Source organism: Bos indicus, chromosome 2, assembly GCF_029378745.1.
Source record: "Bos indicus isolate NIAB-ARS_2022 breed Sahiwal x Tharparkar chromosome 2, NIAB-ARS_B.indTharparkar_mat_pri_1.0, whole genome shotgun sequence".
Classification (NCBI taxonomy): domain Eukaryota; kingdom Metazoa; phylum Chordata; class Mammalia; order Artiodactyla; family Bovidae; genus Bos; species Bos indicus.
This window is the reverse complement of record NC_091761.1, coordinates 124973018-124994696: the sequence shown is the minus strand read 5'-3', so window position 1 is coordinate 124994696 and position 21679 is coordinate 124973018. Positions and strand designations below refer to the sequence as shown.

General features: G+C 44.4%; 1 protein-coding gene and 2 pseudogenes across 4 annotated transcripts in view; 2 read left to right on the top strand and 1 right to left on the bottom strand.

Moving 5' to 3' along the window:
- PTAFR (platelet activating factor receptor) overlaps positions 1-21679 on the bottom strand; it is a 72864-nt gene that overhangs the window by 5326 nt on the left and 45859 nt on the right. For 3 of the 4 annotated variants that reach the window (XR_011562648.1, XR_011562642.1, XR_011562649.1), the window contains exons 2-3: positions 9548-9723; positions 5851-6125 (exon numbers count right to left, since the gene is read on the bottom strand). The gene's annotated coding sequence lies outside the window, so the exon portion shown is untranslated. The remainder of the gene's footprint in view (positions 1-5850; positions 6126-9547; positions 9724-21679) is intronic. The other variant, XR_011562647.1, reaches the window with a different exon arrangement.
- On the top strand, positions 15682-16488 carry LOC109572929 (translationally-controlled tumor protein-like; annotated as a pseudogene).
- LOC109572936 (large ribosomal subunit protein eL39-like) lies at positions 20992-21147 on the top strand (annotated as a pseudogene).

Genomic DNA, 21679 nt, shown 5'->3' with positions numbered 1-21679 from the left:
TTCCTTCTCTAGGGGATCTTCCCAACCCAGAGATCGAACCCGGGTCTCCTGCATTGCAGGCAGACGCTTTACCCTCTGAGCCACCAGGAAAGCCCAGTAGCCTAAGGGGAGCCTCACAAACCCTGGTTTGATAAACACAGCATTCATCTATGGCTCAGAGTTCTAAATGTTGTTTTGGCAGTTTTAGAGATGATATAATGGTCTTTTTTGGTTTTTTCTTTGTTTGCTGTGTTCAGTTGCTAACTCATGTCTGACTCTTTGCAACCCCATGGACTGTAGCCTACCAGGCTCCAAAGAGTTCTCCAAGCAAGAATACTAGAGTGAGTTGCCATTTCCTACTCCAGGGATCTTCCTGACCCAGAGATTGAACCAAAGTCTCCTGCATTGGCAGGCACTGGCAGGCGGATTCTTTACCACTGAGCCATCAGGGAATTGTATCAGTGTGTTTACATTTTATCATTTGTAACATTTCCATATATAGAAAACAACTGTACACATCTTTAAAATATTTGCCAAATACAAAATTAACAGCTAAATATGAAATGAAGCAATAGCCAGTGGTGACAATATTCTCACAGTAGTAAATAATCCAACTTGTTATTTAAAACTGATAACTAAGTCTTTAAAACATTAGCGTGTTAAACATTGCAATTTACTGAAATTACACAGAGAAATACGATAATTATATCAACGGCCATTGAACACTCCAAAGAAGTTATTAATAAAAAGACAGCCTCTCCAACAACTTTCTAACAGAGTTAAGCCCAGGTATTGTTTCTGGGTTTAATTGCTTTGTTTGTGCGTGTGGCAGGGGTGGGGATTGTTTTTGTTTTGGGGATATGTGTTTTGTTTCTAAACAAAATTTGTCAAAATTTTGTTTCTAAACAAAACACATATATTATTAAACTTCAGGAATTCTTTGGCTAAGCTACAGTGGTGAGGACTCTGAACTTCCACTGCAGAGGGCAAGAGTTCCATCCCTGGTCAGAAATTTGGGAAATTGAGATCCCACATGCTGAGCAGCCAAAAAAAAAAATCCTATAATACATTGTACATTATATGCAGTGGCCTACTGATACTATTTTCAAGAAGAGAATACTAAATTAATTGACTGGGCTGCAAAACCTTTCTTCTTTCCGTTGTTCCTTGGATTTTCTTAAATGACGGCAACACGTTCACAGATGGATCTATAACAAATGTCTCTTCGGGAACAGTACAGTTTGTATCCAGTATAAAGCATAGATTAAATTCCATATTTTAATAGAATACCACCAACAAAACTGCCAGTATCAAATTTTAATCTTTTTTTTTGGGGGGGGGGTGCCCATCACATGGCTTCCAGGATCTTAATTCCCTTACCAGGGATTGAATCCAGGCCAAGTCCTAACCACTGGACCACCAGGGAATTTCCAATCCTTTATTTTCGTTAAAATTAATAGTTGCTGTAATTGTTACTAATGAAGAAAGAAATGTTATCTAACTACTGTGGGTTGCAGTCATTGCGGATGTTGACTGACATTTGGGATGTCCATCATTGGAAAAGACCCTGACGCTGGGAAAGATTGAAGGCAGGAGGAGAAGGGGACGACAGAGAATGAGATGGTTGGATGGCATCACCGACTCAATGGACATGCGTTTGAGCAAACTCAAGGAGATAGTGAAGGACAGGAAAGCCTGGGGTGCTGCAGTCCATGGGGAAGAAAAGTCAGACACGACTTAGCCACTGCACAACAACAATGAAACACTTGTTATGTTGGATTGTAGACTAAGGTGATGAAAGTCGTATCTACTGAGACCCCGGATGTTGCCATTTTAAAGGCTGCTATAGGTTTCAAGGTGGTGACTGTCCCATTCTTTGAAACGGAGGAGGAAACTGGAGTTGTTGGTTTCACAGCGCAGTTGGGAGATCCACGTGCATCCTGAGGTCTTCCCTGTTGGGTTAGCACTGGAGTTTTCTAGAGACAGCCTTCCTTGTGCCTGGAGATCCACTGGGCCTGCGCGGCCTTCCACAGCACTAACCTGCAGCGCCCCCAGGATCAGCGCCGCCCCAGTCCTGCTGTTCGCAGCGGAGGAAGCGCGGCCCAGCTGAGGTTGGGCTGTGGCCGCTTTGCTCAACCGAGTCCGCTGTGCGTTTCCTCTCACCACCTGTTCCCTCCCTCCAGCCCCGCTACTCCGCCAACTTCCCCACCTCTTCACCCCTTATCCCCCCACCCCATCACCCCTCACTCCCCAACCCCCGTCTTCCTGCCCTCCCTACCTCCCCCTACGGCCTTCCTCCCCGCCCCACCCCATGACCGCAGAGGGCTCGGGGAGCTTTTTTGAAAGAGCCCGGCCTTTTTAAAAGCAATTTGACGATCTGTTTTAGGAGGCTGTAATTCCTCTCCTGGAACTTGATCCTAATTCAATCATATAAAGAGACAAAAAATAAAGTAGCAAAAACTTGAAAATGACTTACCTGTCAAAGGTGTTTTGAGTGCTCCCTTTAGGGCAGGTCCCATGTTATATCCACCCCACAGATTACCTCATTTAATTCTCGAAACAATTCTCGGGGCTTCCCTGATGGTCCAGGGATTAAGAATCTGCCTTCCAATGCAGGGGACTCAGGTTTGATCCCTGGCCCAGGAACTAAGGTCATACATGCCATGGGGCAACTGGGCCCCCATGCCGCAACAAAGACCCAGCGTAGCCAGAATTTAAAAAGAAAAAATTCTGGGTGAGTGTAAAGTCACTCAGTGAGTGAGTGTCCAACTCCTTGTGACCCCATTGTAGCCCACCAGGCTCCTCTGTCCATGGAATTTTTTAGGCAAGAGTACTGGGGTGGGTTGCTCTTTCCTTCTCCAGGGGATCTTCCCAACCCAGGTATTGAACCTGAACCTGGGTCCCCGCATTGCAGGCAGACGCTTTACCACCTGAGCCACCATGGAAGCCCGATGTGATATATACTATTTTACCCCTCATATACCAAATAGGGAAACTGAGGCTGGAAGAAATACTGTGGCTCGTGCAGAGCTCAACAGAGTTAAAGCTGGGGTTCCACCCAGGCCATAGGCCCCCCCAGGAATCACATGCTTTACCAGCTGCTTCTGCCAGGTCTCTGACTTAGTGACCCTTTGCTGCATGGTAGCTTCCTGTTCCCAGACCCAACCCTCAGCACCATGCTGCTATCTTGATCTGATAAGAGGTTTAAGAAATGCTTCTTCAAGGGATGACTTAGCTGAGGGGTAAGGGGCAGGACAGTGGTCATGTATGGATGTGAGAGTTGGACTGTGAAGAAAGCTGAGCGCCAAAGAATTGATCTTTTTGAACTGTGGTGTTGGAGAAGACTCTTGAGAGTCCCTTGGAGTGCAAGGAGATCCAACCAGTCCATTCTGAAGGAGATCAGCCCTGGGATTTCTTTGGAAGGAATGATGCTAAAGCTGAAACTCCAGTACTTTGGCCACCTCATGCGAAGAGTTGACTCATTGGAAAAGACTCTGATGCTGGGAGGGATTGGGGGCAGGAGGAGAAGGGGACGACAGAGGATGAGATGGCTGGATGGCATCACTGACTCGATGGACGTGAGTCTGAGTGAACTCCGAGAGTTGGTGATGGACAGGGAGGCCTGGTGTGCTGCGATTCATAGGGTCCCAAAGAGTCGGACATGACTGAGCGACTGAACTGAACTGAACAATGATACAGCTCCTTTCTTCTCTACAGAGCTGTGTGGAGAAGCGGCTGCGGGTGACAATGTCTGAAGCCTCCATATTGTGCTGATGTCTATAGATAGGTCATCTCATTAGAACCTGCCAGCTCCAAGTTAGGGCATCATTAGGCTCTTTGGCAGATATGGAAACTGAAGCTCAGAGAGGGGAGGTGACCAGCTCAAGGTCACACAGCAAACAAGTGATAATGGGCCCAGAATCCTAGTCCAGGGTGTCTGATTCTAAGACCCACACTTCCTCCCCAGGCTATCTGTTTGACAGACACTCAGAATATAACCACTGTGGTGGACTCGGGCTTGTGAAATGTTGGGCTGACGCTGGTGGGGAGGACGTTTGGCAGATAGGCCTAGGGAACACGGACCCAGCCCCAGTGACAGGTTCAGTACCAGAAGTCAGGCAGTGCCAGGTCTGGGATCCAAGGAGGGGTGGGGAATTTGGTGTGGCCTTGGCAGATGCTTGATTGGTGCAACTAAGGAGAAGGTAATATGCAGAGTCTGAAGCTATGTTCATGTGCAAGTGGAGAACTATGCAGGGAATTGGAGGCAGAATCCCAGTCAAGGACTGGGGCCAATGAGCAAGAGGAGAAGCCCGCGGCACCATGGATTTATGGATCCCCAGCAGCATCTGCCAACTTTATGGCCTTTTCCACATCCACAACTTCCCCCCTACCCCCACAGGAGAGAAGGGGTAGGATCAGGGATGATGACAACTGCTGATTCACCTCAGGGGAATCACCCTCCTGCTGCTCTCCTCCCCCACCCCCCAACCCAGAGGCAAATGGATGCAGAAGACCACTTTATGTACTGCTGTTGGGAATGTAAATTAGTGCAGCCACTTTAAAGCAGTATGGAGGATCCTCAAAAAATTAAAAATGGACCTACCATATGGCCCAGCAATTCTACTTCTGGATATTTACCCAAAGAAAATAAAAACAGTATCCTAAAAAGATGTATGCACCCCTAGGTTCACTGCAACACTATTTATAATAGCCAAGATATGGAAGCAACCTAAACGTCCATCAGTAGAAGAATGGATAATAAAAGATGGAATATTCTGCTAAGTCGCTTCAGTCGTATCGAAGTCTGTTTGACCCTATGGACTGTAGCCTGCCAGGCTCCTCTGTCCATGGAATCTCTAGGCAAGAATACTGGAGCTGCCATGCTCTCCTCCGGTGAAATATTACACAGCCATAAAGAAAATTAAATTCTACCATTAACAACACATGGACAGACCTAGAGGATATTATGCTAAGTGAAATGTCAGAGAAAAACAATTATTATATGATCTCACTTATACAGTAACAAACACAACAAAACAGGAATAGAGTTGCTGACACAGAGGGCAAGCTGATGGTTGCCAGGAAGGAGTGGGAGGTTGGGCAAAAATAAATGAAAGGAATTAAGAGATACAAACCTCCAATTATATTAAGAAAATAAATAAGCCACAAGGAAGTAATATGCAGCCTAAGAAACATAGTCAAAATAGTGTAATAATTTTGCATGGTACCAGATGGCTACTGGGCTTGTGGTGACCATTGTGTAGTGGATTTAACTGTTGGATTACTATTTTGCTGACCTGAAGCTAACGTAATACTGTGAAGCAACTATGCATCAACTTTTTAAAAAAGTGTTCGTAGAACCTCCCACCACACTTTCCCATAACTCTGCCTTTGCTGGCCTTGGCGCAGGTGCTGAGCTGGGTGGTCATAGAGTAGGGGCCTCAAAAGGTGGAGCTGGGAGGGCTGAGGAAGCCGGCCGAGAGGAAGAAAACCCTCCTGTCATGGACTTGTTCATCCTGGAATACCATCACACGAATCAAGAAGCTCCTTCTAGGGACTTTCCCAGCAGTCCAGTGGCTCAGACATGACTTAGCAACTAAACAGCAACATGTAGCTCCCAAAGACCAGGAAAGAGATGGTACCAGCAGAGGACAAATAGCAAGGTAAATTTCCTATCTGTCTACTCATGCTCCACACACCAGCCCTGCCTCCACCAAGTCACTTCCTCCACAGGAAAAAAATCTAGAGTGTATCGGAGATGAAGTCTTCTGGGGGGAGGCACCTCAGGATCACTGAGTCATGCATCTGAGCGTAGAATGAGGTATCGAGATCAGTGGTTCTAAGAATCTTGTAAGAAAGGATCTGGCTCACCTTCGAAAGGAGCCAAATCAAGCTGTGGCCAAGCCCATCCACACGAGAAGCACCGTCTCCCATGCTTGGCCCCAGTTGGAGCCTGAGGAAAGCAGAGTAGGAAGGATGAGAAGCTTGCAAATACTGAACACCTACAGTATACCAAGAGTTGTACTCATCTCACTGAATCCTCGCTAAGAACTTGAAGATTCTCAACTTTCCCCGTTTCACATGTGAAAGTGGTTTCGTTCAGATTCTTTGCTCTGGAATCAGCAATCCACTGAAGTGAGTGCTTCCTGAAAGGGGGGTGGGTTGGGGTGGAAAAGCAGTATTAACTTTAAGAATCAGAAGCTATGATCTGGAATACATGCACGTGGATTAGTACTCTCCATGTATTAGATATTCTTCTATGCACTTTTATTTAATCATTACGGCAACCTCATGAAGTAGGTATTAATATCATTCCCATTTTACAGATGAGAACCAGGACACAGAGAAGTGAAATGGCTCGGCTAGTAAGTGATAGAGCCAGAATCTGAACCAAGGTTCAGTCTGGAACCAGAGACTACCCCAGCTGCCTAGTCAGCTGTTTTATAGCTGGCTGGGCCTGAGAAATAATCTTGAATGAGGGCTTTATTCCTCTCTCCTGCTGTAGACCAGCTGTCTCTGGTGTGAAATGGCCATAAGCCAGCTCCTGCGTGCCTGTCTCCTCCATTTAAGAGGCCAATCAGACTAAGACTGAAATTCCAAATTCCTGACAGACTCTGATTGGCCCATTTTAGTTCAGATCCATTCCCTTTGTCCAATCAGCTGAGTTAGGGTTGGAGGAGGGGGACAGGGTCACAAAATATAGAAGCCCCAGTACAGGAAATATGTGAAGATGAGAGGGACAATTATCAGAAAATGGGGAAGTTGCACTGAAAAGCCACCCAGATGGTTTCTGCTAGAGGGAAATAAGGCTCAGGAAGACTGAATAATTTGCCCAAGATCACTGGTAGTAAAGGATGAAGCCCAGATACAAACTTGGTTTGGTTTGTCTCCAAATCTAAGCCCTTTACTCCATAGTACACAGCCTCCTCACAAAAGTAAAAACCTTGGTTAGATGCATGAGGTAGGTTTACAAGGTAATTTTCATTTGGCCAGTATTTGTTAAGCACCTGCTACGCATCAGGAACTGTTCTAGACAATGGAGTTACAGGCGAATAAAACAGATAGAAGTCCCTGTTCTCATGAAACTGATGTTCAAAGTGATACAATTGAATAAGGACAGAGGCCCATCTTGGAGAAAAACACCTTTGGTTGGTGCCCCAGATGGTGTGGAACATGGAAAGAACGTGGACTTTGATGTCTGTCACAGACATTGGCTCCTTTTGGACATTTCCCAGTGGACTGCAAAAATGGCACCAATTCTTCACCTTTCCCAGTACGGTCTTCCCTCAGTATCTGCTGGGGACTGGCTCTAGGACAACCACGACTCTGCACCCCCAATTCAGATACCAAAATGTGCATGGTATTTGCACACAACCTATGCATATCCTCTGCTATACTTTAAATCATCTCTAGATTACTTATCATCTCTAATACATTGTAAGTGCTGTTTAAATACTTGTAAATACAATGTAAATGCTATGTAAGTAGTTTTCCTTTTTGGAATTCTTTTTTTCAACCGTTTTTGATCCATGGTCAGTTGAATCAGTGAATGTGGAACATACAGACGTGGAGAGAGAGCCAACTGTATCGACAGCCTTTGCCATGAAATGTCACAGTGCTCTCACTCAGATGCTGGTCTTAGTCACGTGTCTTGCTTTGGCCACTTGGATATTAGCAAACGTGATGTAAGGTGGGCCTTAAAAAACACTTGTGCGATAGGCTTTGCCTCCTCTCCTGCCTCTGCCATTACCCAGGAGAACATATCAGAAGTAACCCACTGGGAGAACAGAACCAGAGAGTCTAGTTCTCCCAGACAAGGTCAGACTAAATCAGCCAATAGCCAGGCAACCTCCAGACATGTAGTGAAAGTGAAAGTGCATGGACTATACAGTCCGTGGAATTCTCCAGGCCAGAATACTGGAGTGGGTAGCCTTTCCCTTCTCCAGGGGATCTTCCCAACCCAGGGACCGAACCCAGTCTCCTGCATTGCAAGCGGATTCTTTACCAACTGAGCTATCAGGGAAGCCCTCAGATGTGTAAGTCCAACCGAAATCAGTGGAGCTGCCCAGCTGACCACCAGATGTATATGCTTATTGTTGCTTGCTTTGGAAACATGCGATTGTTTGCTATGCACTATCCTTTCAGTAATAGATAACTGATATACCCCTCAACAATGTATTAATTTTCTTTGTGACCTTGATGGAAAAGTAACTGCAAATGACCCATGCCGCTAAAGAAACCATATCCTTCTTCTCACCCTGGAGGATAGGTTCATGATGGAAACTAACCTTGTCAAACACATTCTCCTGAGAATTTGAATTTAGAGACAGTGCAGCCAAGATAAGAGATCTTGTTAGAGGTCATTCATTACACTGGTGGTGGCAGGACTCAAGTGTCAGTGTGTCTCCCCCCGATCCTAGACCCTCCGTCTCTCCTTTGGTTCCTGTCTGTCCCCTAACTTACTTCTCCAGCTACCTATAAATCTTTGAGCCTCAACCACATCCCTCCAGTAAATTCTCTTTTGCTGAAAACTGGCAGAGGTGGTGTCTGTTGCTTGCAGCCAAAAGGTCTAACTGCTACTCTGCCAGCTAGACCCAAATTCAAGTTCCAGTCCTGTTGCTTAAGAGCTGATAGTTGTCCGGACACTGGCTGGGTACATGACCTCTCAAGAGATCCTTTGACCCTGATGTCACCCAAGAACCACAGGGAAATGAGAGCAGCAGTGTCAGGGATTCTGAGTGGCAACTCCCATTCTTCCATGACAGGGGGCAATTCCCTCCTGTCCATACAGCTAGGCAGCCGGAGTCTGGCTAGGTGACTGACCCATGCTTGCTTCCTGGGATGCTCCCACCTGGTCGTTGAATTTTGGGGGACAGTTGCAAAGACAAGGGAACAACTGGGATAGTCACAGTGGGAACAGTGCCAGGGGCGTTGTCCTCACAAGCAAGATCCTTGGTTCCATTAGGTGCCCACCCTCTTGTTTTTTGGGTCTGGTTCTCCTGATTTCTTTTCAATCCTGGGATCCATCCAGTGTCCTTCTAATAAATTTCATTCCAGAATGAGTGTAGTTACATGTACCCAAAAACTCTGGTGTAGTAAGAACAATGCCCATTTTACAGAAGAGGAAATGAAACTGGATTGGAATTTATTTACTGACCAAGACTCTAACAGACTGGACTTTGAGCTCTTTGAGGACAGAGACTCTGTCTGATTCACCTCTGTGTCACTGCCCTCCTGAAGAGAGTCTGGCAATGAGCAGAAACTTCATGCGTATTTTGGAAAATGGGAAGGAAGAAAGGAAAGGAAGGAGAAAAACAGGAGGGAGGAAACCAAAACATAAAAGGAAGAAAAAGGGAAAGCAGAACTCCCCACCACCACCCTGCCACCCCTGTGAGTTCAGGCCAGCTGTCAGCCTTTTTCAGATTCACTTCCAAAGACTTCAGGAAGCAGATGAAGTTTCTAGAACTGCACACCCAAAAATGGCACAATCCAAACCCTTCGCCCTCCTGAAAGGACAGCAGAGTGAAAAGAAGGACAGGTTTGGGAATCAGATTTGGAATTTACCCACCTGCTGGCTATATGACTTCGGAACAAAGCTTAGTGTCCTGATCCAAGGATGAGCATGTGCATCTGTTATTTTAAGAGATAAGAACTGCCTCCAGAGCCAGGGGCTGGGATTTCATGGTGAACAGACGCAGACAGAGACCTTGCTCCCCTGGAGCTTACAGACTCGTAGTGGCTGTGCTGAGGAGAACAAGAATTAATCGAATGAGTAGACAAGTAAATGGAAAATTAAATTGTGTTAGCACTACCTAGGTGAAATACACAGTCTATCAGGGAAATCAATGACAGTTTACAATGGGAGAATTTGATCTAGTCCAGGAGATTGAAAAGGGTCCAGGGAAATATGAAAGATGAATTAGAGGTCTAGCAGACTACACCGAATATGCCATGGTTAAATGATGAGAAAGAATACGGCAAATTTGAGGGGGAAAAAAGAAATAAAAGACCAAAAGACTCTTTTTGTAAAAAAGAAAAAAAAACTTTTTATTTTATATTGGAGTTTAGCCAGTTAACAATACTGTGATAGTTTCAGGTGTGCAGCAAAGGGCCTCAGCCAGACACATATATGTATCCACCCTCTGCTAAACTTCCCTCTCATCCCGGCTGCCACATAACATTAAGCAGAGTTCTGTGTGCCATACAGGAGGACCCTGCTGGTTATCCATTTTAAATGTAGCCATATGTACATGTCAATCCCAAACTTCCTAACTATCCCTTCCCCCATCCATCCTCCGCCTCCAGCAGCCGTAAGTTCATTCTCTAAGTCTGTGAGTCTGTTTCTGTTTTGTAAATAAGTTCATTTGTATCATTTCTTTTTAGATTCCACATATAAGGGTTGTCATACAATATTTCTCCTTCTCTGACTTACTTCACTCAGTGTGACAATCTCTAGGTCTAGCCATGTTGCTGCAAATGGTATTATTTCATTCTTTTTAATGGCTGAGTAATACTTCATGAAAATATGTGTATATGTACCACATTGTCTTTATCCATTCCTCTGCTGATGGACATTTAGGTTGCTTCCATGTTTTGGCTATTGGAAACAGTGCTTCAATGAACACTGGGGAGCAATATCCTTTTGGACCATATTTTTCTCCATATATATGCCCAGGAGTGGGATTGCAGGGTCAGATGGTAGCTCTAGTTTTAGTTTTTTAAGGAAACTCCATATTGTTCTCATACTGGCTATACTAATTTACATCCCCACCAACAGTAGGAGGCTTCCCTTCTCTCCACACCCTCTCAGGCATTTATTGTTTGTAGATTTTAAAATGATGGCTATTTTGACTGGTGTGAGGTGATATCTCCGTTTAGTTTTGATTTACATTTCTCTAGTAATTAGCAATGTTGAACGTCTTTTCATGTGCCTCTTAGCCATCTGTATGTCTTCTTTGAAGAAATGTCTATTTAGATATTCTGCCCATTTTTTGATGGGATTGTTTGTTTTGATGCTATTAAGCCTCATGAGCTGTTTGTAAATTTTGGAGACTAATCCCTTGTCAGTCACGTTATTTGCAAATATTTTCTCCCAATCTGTGCATTGAGAGACCAATAGACCAATAGACTCTTAAAAAAAAAAAAGATATTTATTCAGCGTCATGATCAGACTATTACATTTAGCAATCAACAGCATGGGTACAAAAAAAAAAATCTACATTAAAACCCTTTGTTGGAATGCTTTACACTTTCCACAGAACAGAAACTAAAATAACCTGTTACACAATTAGTCACAAGTACAGTCCTCGAGTTTTTTGCCCATACACGTGAGTATTGTCTAAAACATGTCTTCCTTGTAGCAGCTAGGCCCTGCCACCACTGCGCTTGGCTGAGTTCACAAATCTGCTATAACCTGTAGCTTCCCTGCCACTTCTCTGGCTCTCCTCTCCGGCCTTGTTTCCCGGCAGTAAATAAAACCTTCTGCCACTGCCATAGTTACTGCTGCTGCTGAAACCACCATAGCCACCTGGGTTTCATGGTTTGGCAAAGTATCGGCCTCCACCACCATCGGGGCCAGAACTTCTGCCTCCAAAGTTTCCACCTTTCACAGGTCCAAAATTTGAAGATCGATTGTTGTAATTGCCAAAATCACTGTAGCTTCCGCCACCTCCAAAATTGCTTCCATCATTACCAAATCCATTATAACCATCCCCACCTGCCACCATATCTGCCCCCACCACGGCTGCCACCAGAGCCACCTCAACCACTGAAGTTTCCTCCATGACCAAAGTTCTCATTCCCCCCGAAACCACCTCCACGACCGCCACCAAAGTTTCCAGAACCACTTCGACCTCTCTGGCTGGATGAAGCACTAGCCATCTCTTGCTTCGACAGGGCTTTTCTCACTTCACGGTTGTGGCCATTCACAGTGTGGTATTTCTGAATGACAGTCTTGTCTACAGAGTCATGGTCATCAAAGGTTACAAAAGCAAAGCCTCTCTTTTTGCCACTGCTTGGGTCAGTCATGATTTCAATCACTTCAATTTTCCCAGGCTTTTTTCCCATTATTTTCAAAATAATCTCTCAGGTGACGTTCTTCAGTGTCTTCTTTAATGCCACCAGCAAAAATCTTTTTCACAGTTAAGTGGGCACCAGGTCTTTGAGAACCTTCTCTTGAGACACCCCGCTTTGGTTCCACAACTCTTCGGTCCACCTTGTGTGGCCTTGCATTCATGGCCGCATCCACCTCCTCCACGGTGGCGTACGTGACAAACCTGAAGCCTCTGGAGCACTTGGTGTTTGGATCCGTCATTACCACACAATGGGGAATGTGAGCGTTCCCCATTGCTCAGAATGGCTCCTCAGACTCTCATCAGTTGTTTCAAAGCTCAGTCCTCCGATGAAGAGCTTCCGAAGCTGTTCGGGCTCTTTGGGAGACCATGACTTAGACGTGATGGCAGTGGAGAGGGGGAAGACTTCAACAGTGCTTTCTCAGCGGCGTCCATAGATGCAGAAAACCCAAGAGACTCTTGAAGGGAGGCAAGATTAGAGAAACAGACAGGGAGCAGACCCTGTAAACCCTGAGATACCATGGGAAGGATTTTGATTTCTCTCCTAAGGGCAATGGAAAGCCAGTGAAGTGTTCTGAGTGGGTGAGTTAAATGATCAGATTTGCATTTTGGAAAAAACCCTGGCAATGGTGTGGAAAACGAACTGGAGGTGGATCCTAATGGACCCAGAGACTAGTTTAGGCTGCCAATGCAGAAGTCCAGACAAGAGTTTAGACAAAAGTGGTGGCTTGGAGTGAAAGGTGAGTAGACAGAGAAATTGATGTTTTTAAGATCAAGAAGGTAAAATTGAAAAAGCTCAATCAAACTTCAAAGGGTTTTGAAATGGGTATTATTCCCATTCAGTGTGGAGGATTTTGTTTTGTTTTGTTTTTTGCTTATTGTTTGTTTTTGTTTGGTTTTAATGATTATTGTTACTACAAATAAAATTCAATCAAATAATTTAAAAAATAAAAAAGAGAGGACTTCCCTGGTGGTCCACTGACTAAAATCTGCACTCCCAATGCAGAGGGCCTGAGTTCGATCCCTGGTCAAGGAACTAGATCCCACATGCCAGAACTGAGAGTAAAATTGTCGCAACTAAAAGATCCCACATGCTGCAGTGCAGATCTGACAAGACCTTGCAGTCAAAGAAGTAGATAACATGTATTAAAGAAAACGAAAAGACTCAGTTAAGGATTGGATTGGGAGGAGGAATTAAGGATGATTGTCTAAGTTTCTGACTCCCATAACTGGAGGGTTGGTGGTTCCAGTTACTGACTTAGGGCTGGATTTGGCAAGGTTTTAGACATCTTGAATTTGGTGGGCCATTGAGACAGCCCAGTGGAGGTGTTAAATGGACATTTAGATATACTGGTCCGGACTCAGAGATATTTGAGCTGGAGATGTGAATATGTAACCATAGCTGGTAATCATGCCCTGGACTCAGTGAGCTTGCCTGGGGAGAGAATATGCAGCAAGGATAGAAGAGGTCTAGAGCTGAAAGCTGAGAACCAATATTCAAAGTCAGGTAAAAGAGGATAGATCTACAAAAGACAGGAAAGAGTAGTCAGAGAGGGAAACCCAATATTCAAAGTCAGGTAAAAGAGGATAGATCTACAAAAGACAGGAAAGAGTAGTCAGAGAGGTGGCAGGCAAAGGAGATAATAGACACTTGTTACCTTTACCATCCAGGATCCACTAGGTAATAGGCAGAATAATGTCTACCTCTCACCCTGTTCCTCTGGCCCAAAGATGTCCACGTTCTAATCCCTGGACTCTGTGAATATGTTACCTTACTTGGTAAAAGGAACTTTGCAGATATTTAAGTCAGGGATTTTTAAATGGGGAAGTTACCCTAGATTATCCAGATGGCTCCAGTGAAATCACGGGGTCCTTATGTAAGGGCGGAAGGAGGGTCAGAGTCAGAGAAAGAAATGTAACAACAGAACCAGAAGTGGGAGTGATATGACCATGAGCCAAGGAAAGTAGGGAGTCTCCAGGAGCTAGAAAAAGGAAGGGAAGGGATTCGCCCCAGAACCTCCTGAAGGAACACAACTCTGCCAACACCTTGATCTCAGCCTCGAAGTCTCAGTTCAGACTTCTGACCTCCAGAACTATAACAGAATAATTTGTGTTGTTTGAAACCACTGTGTTTGCAGTTTCCTGTTACTGCTGTAACAAGCCATTACATGTTACATGCCCCCTCTTCTTCTGAGTTTTTCTCTGGGGGATAGCAGCCCCACTCTAAGCCTACCTACTCCAAGGAAGCTATCTCTAAGCTGAGGCTCCAGTGGTGGAGTAGGAGACCTTGCCTAAGCCAGTCTCCCCTTCCAAGCCTCCCCAAGCCACATTCATCAATCAAGATTGTGCATATGATCTCATACAGCTCCATCAGAGCAAATCTCAGACTTCATGCTAAGGTTGCTGGGGAAAGAGCCTCACTTCTCTTTGCTGAATGTGAATGAGGAAGAACATAGCCCTGGGAGTCATTGGGCAGCCATCCCTCAGCCAGGGAAGAGAAACTATCTGAGAACATAGTCTATATGGGATAGTACAGCTGAGAGATAGAAAAAAAGAAAAAAGAGTAACCAGATCTGTCTTGTCAAAGCCATGGTTTTTCCAGCAGTCATGTATGGATATGAGAGTTGGACCATAAATAAAGCTGAGCACTGAAGAATCGATGCTTTTGAACTGTGGTATTGGAGGAGACTCTTGAGAGTTCCTTGGACTGCAAGGAGATCAAACAGTTAATCCTCAAGGAAATCAGTCCTGAACATTCATTGGAAGGACTGATGCTGAAGCTGAAGCTCCAATACTTTGGCCACCCGATGCGAAGAACTGACTCATTGGAAAAGACTCTGGTGCTTGGAAAGATTGAAGACACGAGGAGAAAGGGACAACAGAGGACGAGATGGTTGGATGACATCACCAACTCAATGGACATGAGTTTGAGCAAGCTCTGGGAGTTGGTGATGGACAAGGAAGCCTGGTGGGCTGCAGTCCATGGGCTCACAAAGAGTCAGACACAACTGAGCAACTGAACTGAACTGAATCGAACCAGGTCCTAACACAGGGCTGTTATTTATCTGGTATTCATTGGAATGGCTGATTATTGTTGAAATATTTCTGTTGGGAAGTAAATGTTTTCCAGAACCACCTGGGGATAGGAATCATTCCCCCACTTTCTCCTAGTCACCTTTCTGGAACCCCTGAACTTCCCTATGATCCAGTAACTAAAGAGTTAATGCTTGGTCCAGCAGGAGACTTCCAGGACACCTCCTCTGACATCTGTTCAGTGACAACACAATGCCAATTGTTAAGTATTTTAAATGTCGCTTTTGTCTCTACACTATTGTTTGAATCCCTCTATTCAATTGGGTCAAAACATGTAATCCTGGGCTCTTCTTTTGATGTTGTTGAAGCCAGTAGAAGTCAAAGTTTCTGTCACTTGATAATCAAAAGAGATCCCACACTTTTCTCCTCCCATCCCCCCCTCCCCAAGCACATCCTTGCTAACTTCAAAACCTATCAGTTCTTGGGACTTGCCTGGTGGTCCAGTGGTTAAGAATCTACCTGCCAACGCACAGTGCTTACTCTGAGCTCCAGTCTCCTAGGAAGCTAGCGCCAAAGTCATGTCCCTCCAGTTGCCATCATGATCATCTACCAGGACCACATCAGCCCTCATGAGATGTTCTCCAACATCTACAAGATCTGGGAGGTCGCAGAGGGCTGAGTCTGGAGGTGAAGGGGAAGGTGATCAACAGGACAAAAGTAACACTGATGAATCACTCATTGGTGGAAATGCTTTCACTGAAGGCTTGGAAGGCTAAGGTACTGAAAGCAAAGTAATGACTCATGTCACTATTGTCATGAACCATCACTTGCAGGAAACCACCTTTACGAAAGAAGCCCACAAGAAGTACGTCAAAGATGACATGAAGTCAATCAAAGAGTTGGACACGACTGAGTGACTGAACTGAACTGACTGAATCAAAGGGAAACTTGAAGAACAGAGACCAGAAAAAGTAAAACCTTTTATATGACAGGAGCTGCAGAGCAAATCAAGCACATCCTTGCTGACTTCAAAACCTATCAGTTCTTGGGACTTGCCTGGTGGTCCAGTGGTTAAGAATCCACCTACCAATGCAAGGGTCACGGGTTCAATCCCTGTTCCGGGAAGATCCCACATGCCACAACTACTCAATAGGAGCTCAAGACCCTGCAAACTGCAGCTACTAAAGCCAGAGCATTTACAGCCTGTGCTCAGCAATAAGAGAGGCCACTGCAGTGAAGACCCAGCACATCACATAAGTAAATAAATACATTTTAAAAAATTGTCCATTTTTTATCAGTGAAAACATGAATCCAGATGGCATGGTTTCTCTGTTGAACTACCATGAGGATGGTGTGACCCCCCATATATGATTTTAAGGATGGCTTACAAGTGGGAAAATGTTAACAAACTTGGCAGTGACTTTGGAACCATCACCTGTTGTCATAACTGACCAGCTGCTGCTTTTCATCCACAAAACACTGGGACTGATGTCATCTTGAGCTCTTCATTTATTTTGATGCTGATTTGTTTGAAGTGGAGGCATTGTTTTTGAGGGGAAAAAAATACGTCATGTAGTTTGTCTAAAATAAAACACATATAAACTCAAAAGGGAGAGAGAGAGACCCCACAAACACCACGGAAATGTGAGGTCGCAGAAGCCGGGGATGAGAGTTTTAAGAAGAAAGGAATGCTTAACAAAGTCAAATGCTGAGAAGTCAAGTGGGAACCCTGACACCACGTAAATATGTAAACCATCTGAGCCCAAGGCAAGTGCTCCATACGAGATGGTCCCTCTCCCCTCGTGTCTCCCGCAGCTCCGTTCAACAGTATTCATACAGGTTAGATTTAGCTGCGTGTAACAGAAAATCCAAAACAACAGAAGCTTAAACAAGAGACAATTGTGTTTCTCTATCAAATAAAAGTGGTCCAGAGGTAGGCAGAAAAGGGCAGGAATAGTACGCCACCAATATCACGAACCCAGGCTCTTCATATCATTCTGTTCTGCCATCATGGCAAAGAGCTCCATTTTCAAGGTCACTTCAAGGCCAAATACAGCTGTTGGAGCATCAGATTCCAGGCATGAAGAGAAAGGAGGGAAAAGCAAAAGAGGCTCACTTGACTGAGTCAACCCCTTGAAGTAACGTCTCCAGAAGTCCTTTCAACTCTTCCACTGACACTTCATTGGCTGAAACCTAGTCAGAAGGCTGGTTCTAAAGAGTTCTAATAAAGAATCAAATTTTTAAAAAATAAAGAAGGCTGGCTGCCTGTAGCAGTATGGAAATGTAGTCTTTTTTTTTTCTTTTTTTACTACTTTTTTTTTTTCAAGATTTATTTATTTATTTTTGACTGTGCTGGGTCTTCACTGCTGGCCTCTGGCTTTCTCTAGTTGCGGCGAGTGGGTCTACTCTCTCTAGTTTCAGCACCAGGCTTCTCATCGCAGTGGCTTCAGAGCATGGGCTCTAGGCACGAGAGCTGCAGTGAAAGTGAAAGTCGCTCAGTCGTGTCTGACTCTTTGTGACCCCATGGACTATACAGTCCATGGAATTATCTAGGCCAGAACACTGGACTGGGTAGCCTTTCCCTTCTCCAGGGGATCTTCTCGACCCAGGGATCGAACCGGGGTCTCCTGCATTGCAGGTAGATTCTTTACCAACTGAGCCACCAGAAGCCCGAGAACTTCCGTAGTTGCAGCATATGGTCTCAGTAGTTGTGCCACATGGGCCTAGTTGCCAGGTAGCATGTGGGAATCCTCCCAGATCAGGGATTGTACCTGTGTCTCCTGTATTGGCAGGTGGATTCCCAACCACTGGACCACCAGGGAAGCCCTGGAAATGTAATCTCTGAGCTGGATGCATCGTTACTTCAAATAAAATAGGGTTCTTCTGTTTTGGACTAGGGAGAGAATAGATGTTAGGTAACTGGCAATATCAGTGCTCACATATAATTGTTCATATAATTGTTCTTGACAGATTGCCAAATGGTATTGTCTCCATTGTAACCCCCTTGCCATCTAACACATCTGTGCAATAGTTGTCATCATCTCCATTTTTACAGTTGGAGAAACTGAAGTTCAGACTTGAGCAATCAGTTACCTAAGGCCAAACCACTAGTGATGACAGAACTGGGAGACTTTATATATATATATATATATATATATATATATATATGAATCACTTTGCTGTATACCTGAAACTAATACAACATTGTAAATCAACTATACTTCAATTTTTTTAAAAAATGTATTAAAAAAAAGAAACAGTGGGGACTTCTCTAGTGATGCAGTGGATAAGAATCCACCTGCCAATGCAGGAGACATGTGTTCAAACCCTGGTCCAGGAAGATTCCATATGCTGCAGAGCAACTAAGTCCATGCGCCACGACTGCTGAAACCTGCACGCTCTACGGCCCGAAAGCCACAACTAATGAGCCCCTGTGGCTCAACTACTGAAGCCCACGCACCATCGAGCCCACGTGCCACGACTGCTGCAGCTGTGTCTACAACGACTGAAGCCCACGCACCTAGAGCCAGCATTCTGCCACAGGAGAAGCCACGGTGATGAGAAGCCCATGAACCCTAACTAGAGAGTAGCCCCCGCAGCAACGCAGACCCAGCACAGCCAAAAATAAAGAGACAATGAACTACCAAAGCAGTTATCATCTCCTCCATTACTAGTCTCCCCCCACGCTCCTTAGTGCCCACTGGGTACATAATAAATGTGTACCCCACGGGCACTGTAAGTTACTGCCCTCTGTGGACAACCCTCAGTCTGGGGCAGCATTGGTGCCAATTGAGGGGGTGAGGTAAGGTCTCAGCTGTTAGTCTGAAAAGAGACAGGCCTCTTGTCATCCAGGAGCAAGCAACGATGCATCCTAAGTGTCAAACTGTTCTCTTCCTAGGAGAGAGAAAAGAACCGACGTTTACTATAGCCATTTTACAAATAAGGAAACTGAGGCTGGGGAGGCTAAGTGATTCGCCTAAGTGATTACACAGCCAGTGACAGAGCTGAGGTTCAAAAGATGTGTAGCATTTGCTGATTTCTGTGGTGTAAATACCCAGTCAAGCTAGCAATGTGACGTCTCTGAGCACAGAGCTGGGAAGAGATGCTCCCGGTGGGCTCTCACAAGCCGGATGACCAGGCTTTAGCTCTGAAAAGCAAGCATAACACGCCACTGCATTTTTAACACGCCTGCCATTTTGCTACAGTGTGAGGGCAGAGACTTCTTTTGTTGCTCCCACCGCACATGGCAGAGGCTACCGAAAGGCAATCACTAAAAGTTGGGAATGAAAGGACACTCACTCTCTTTTCACGAGACCACATTGCCTCAGATAGTCACATGTTGCAAGAATATCACGTGTATAGAATCTTAGTGACTCAGCCCTTTCACACAGAGTAACTCAAGCAGAGTTTGTTGAATCCACGGCAGGCAACCCCGCCTTGAGCATGATGAACCCACCGTGAGAAAAGCTCCTTTGGAAGTCTGAATTTCTCTCATTTCACCCCACTTCTTCCTACCCAATCCTCCCATTTTCTCAAGTGGTATGTGTGTGTATGTGTTCACATAAAATGTACTATCATAGCCATTTTTAAGTGTATAGCTTAGTGGCATTAAGTGTATTTCCACTGTTGTTCAATGATCACCACCATCCATCTCTAAAACTTTTTTATCTTCCCAGACTGAACCTCCATAGTCATCAAATGATCACTCCCCATTCCCCTCTCCCCCAACCCTGATAACCACCATTCTACTTTCTGTTTCTACAAATTTACTGCCCTAAGCACCTTATACAAGTGGAATAAAACAGTATTCATATTTTTGTGACTGGCTTATTTCACTTATTGTAATGTCCTCGAGGTTCATTCATACTGTAGCATGTAGCATACTTTTTAAGGCTGAATAATATCCTCTGGTTTTGTATACACCTGCATTTTGTTTATCCATTCATCTCTCGATGGACACTTTGGTTGCTTCCATGGTTGGCGATTCTGAATAATGCTGCTATGAACCTTAGTATTAAAGTTCCTGCTTTCAGTTCCTTTGGGTAAATAACCCAGAATTGGAGTTACGAGGTCATAAGGTAATTCTGTGTTTAAGTTTTTGAGGAACTTCATGCTGTTTGCCATAGCAACTGTGCTATTTTACATTCCAACCAGCAATGCACAAGGATTCCATTTTTCCACAGCCTTGCCAACTCTTGTTATCTTCTGTTTTCCTGTCATCTTGGTTTAGATATGCATTTCCTGGTGATTAGTGATGCTGAGCATTTTTTTCATCTGTGTGTTGGCCATCTGTATATCTCCTTTGGAGAAATGTCTATTTAAGTCCTTTACCCATCTCCTAAATGACTTGTTAGTTTTTTATTGTTGAGCTGTAGAAGCTTTTTATATATACTGCATATCATCAGATATGTGATTTGAAAATATTTTCTCCCATTCAATGGGTTGCCTTTTATTTTTTTAAGACAGACCCTGTGAAAAGAGTCACTTTCATTTTTTAAAAATATTTATTTATTTGGCTGCACCAGGTCTCAGTTGCAGCACTCAGGATCTTCGATCGTCCTTGTGGCACCTGGGTTCTTTTATTCATACTTACGGCACGCAGGATCTGTTAGTTGTGGCATTTGAACTCTTAATTGCATGTGGAACCAGGGATCAAACCAGGGCCCCCTGTGTTAGGAGCACAGAGTCTCAACCACTGGACCACCAGGCAATTCTCATGGGTTGCCTTTTAACTCTGTTGATAGTGTCCTTTAATGCCCCATCCTTTCTTTTAAGGAACTGATTCATCATTTCCTTCCAAAGGCCAAAACCCCTGACTCATGTATGTGGGAGTTCTTCTTAAAAACCTCTCTGAGCTCCTCTTTTCTCTTCTCTGCCATCCTGTGTACTATTGAATTTGCTCTTCACCATGTCTTCTCACAAGACTTTCAGGATCAAGCGATTCCTGGCCAGAAAACAAAAGTAGAATCATCCCATTCCTCAATGGATTTGAATGAAAACTGGTAATAATACCAAGTACAACTCCAAGAGAAGACACAGGAGAAGAACCTAGCTGGGTCTATAAGAAGCCTCACGTATGAAGTGGCACACGTTTATGCTGTGTTAAGGTCACTTGCATGTTAACTAACCAAATCATGGTATTGAGCATATCACAACTGTCTGAACAGCTTATGGGACAGACGGATTGCTTGGCTCCTCATAGTTCATGTTTCCTTACTAGCGGTCTATGTGGTTCATTAACAAATATGTGAAAACTTTTATTGGACCAAAAAAAAAAAATCTTTGAATGTATTTTAGAATGAACAGGAATCTATATAAAAAGAAAGTCAGACTAATCACACTCTGTTCTTGTTAAAAAACAAAATTTAACTAAGTAGATTTTAAAGATCTTATTAGCTTTATTCAATAATTCATGAGTCAGGCAACGTTCCATCTAATGGGCAAAAAGGAGCAGTACAAAATGAAAGATTTTTATTGGTAAAAGGGAGTGAGGACAAGTAAGTTTTACTAACAAAAAACTGACTGGTAGTGGCAAGTTCATCTTCCTTTAGGAGCCAGGGAAGGCAGGGGTATATGAGGCTGATGACTTTGCTAAT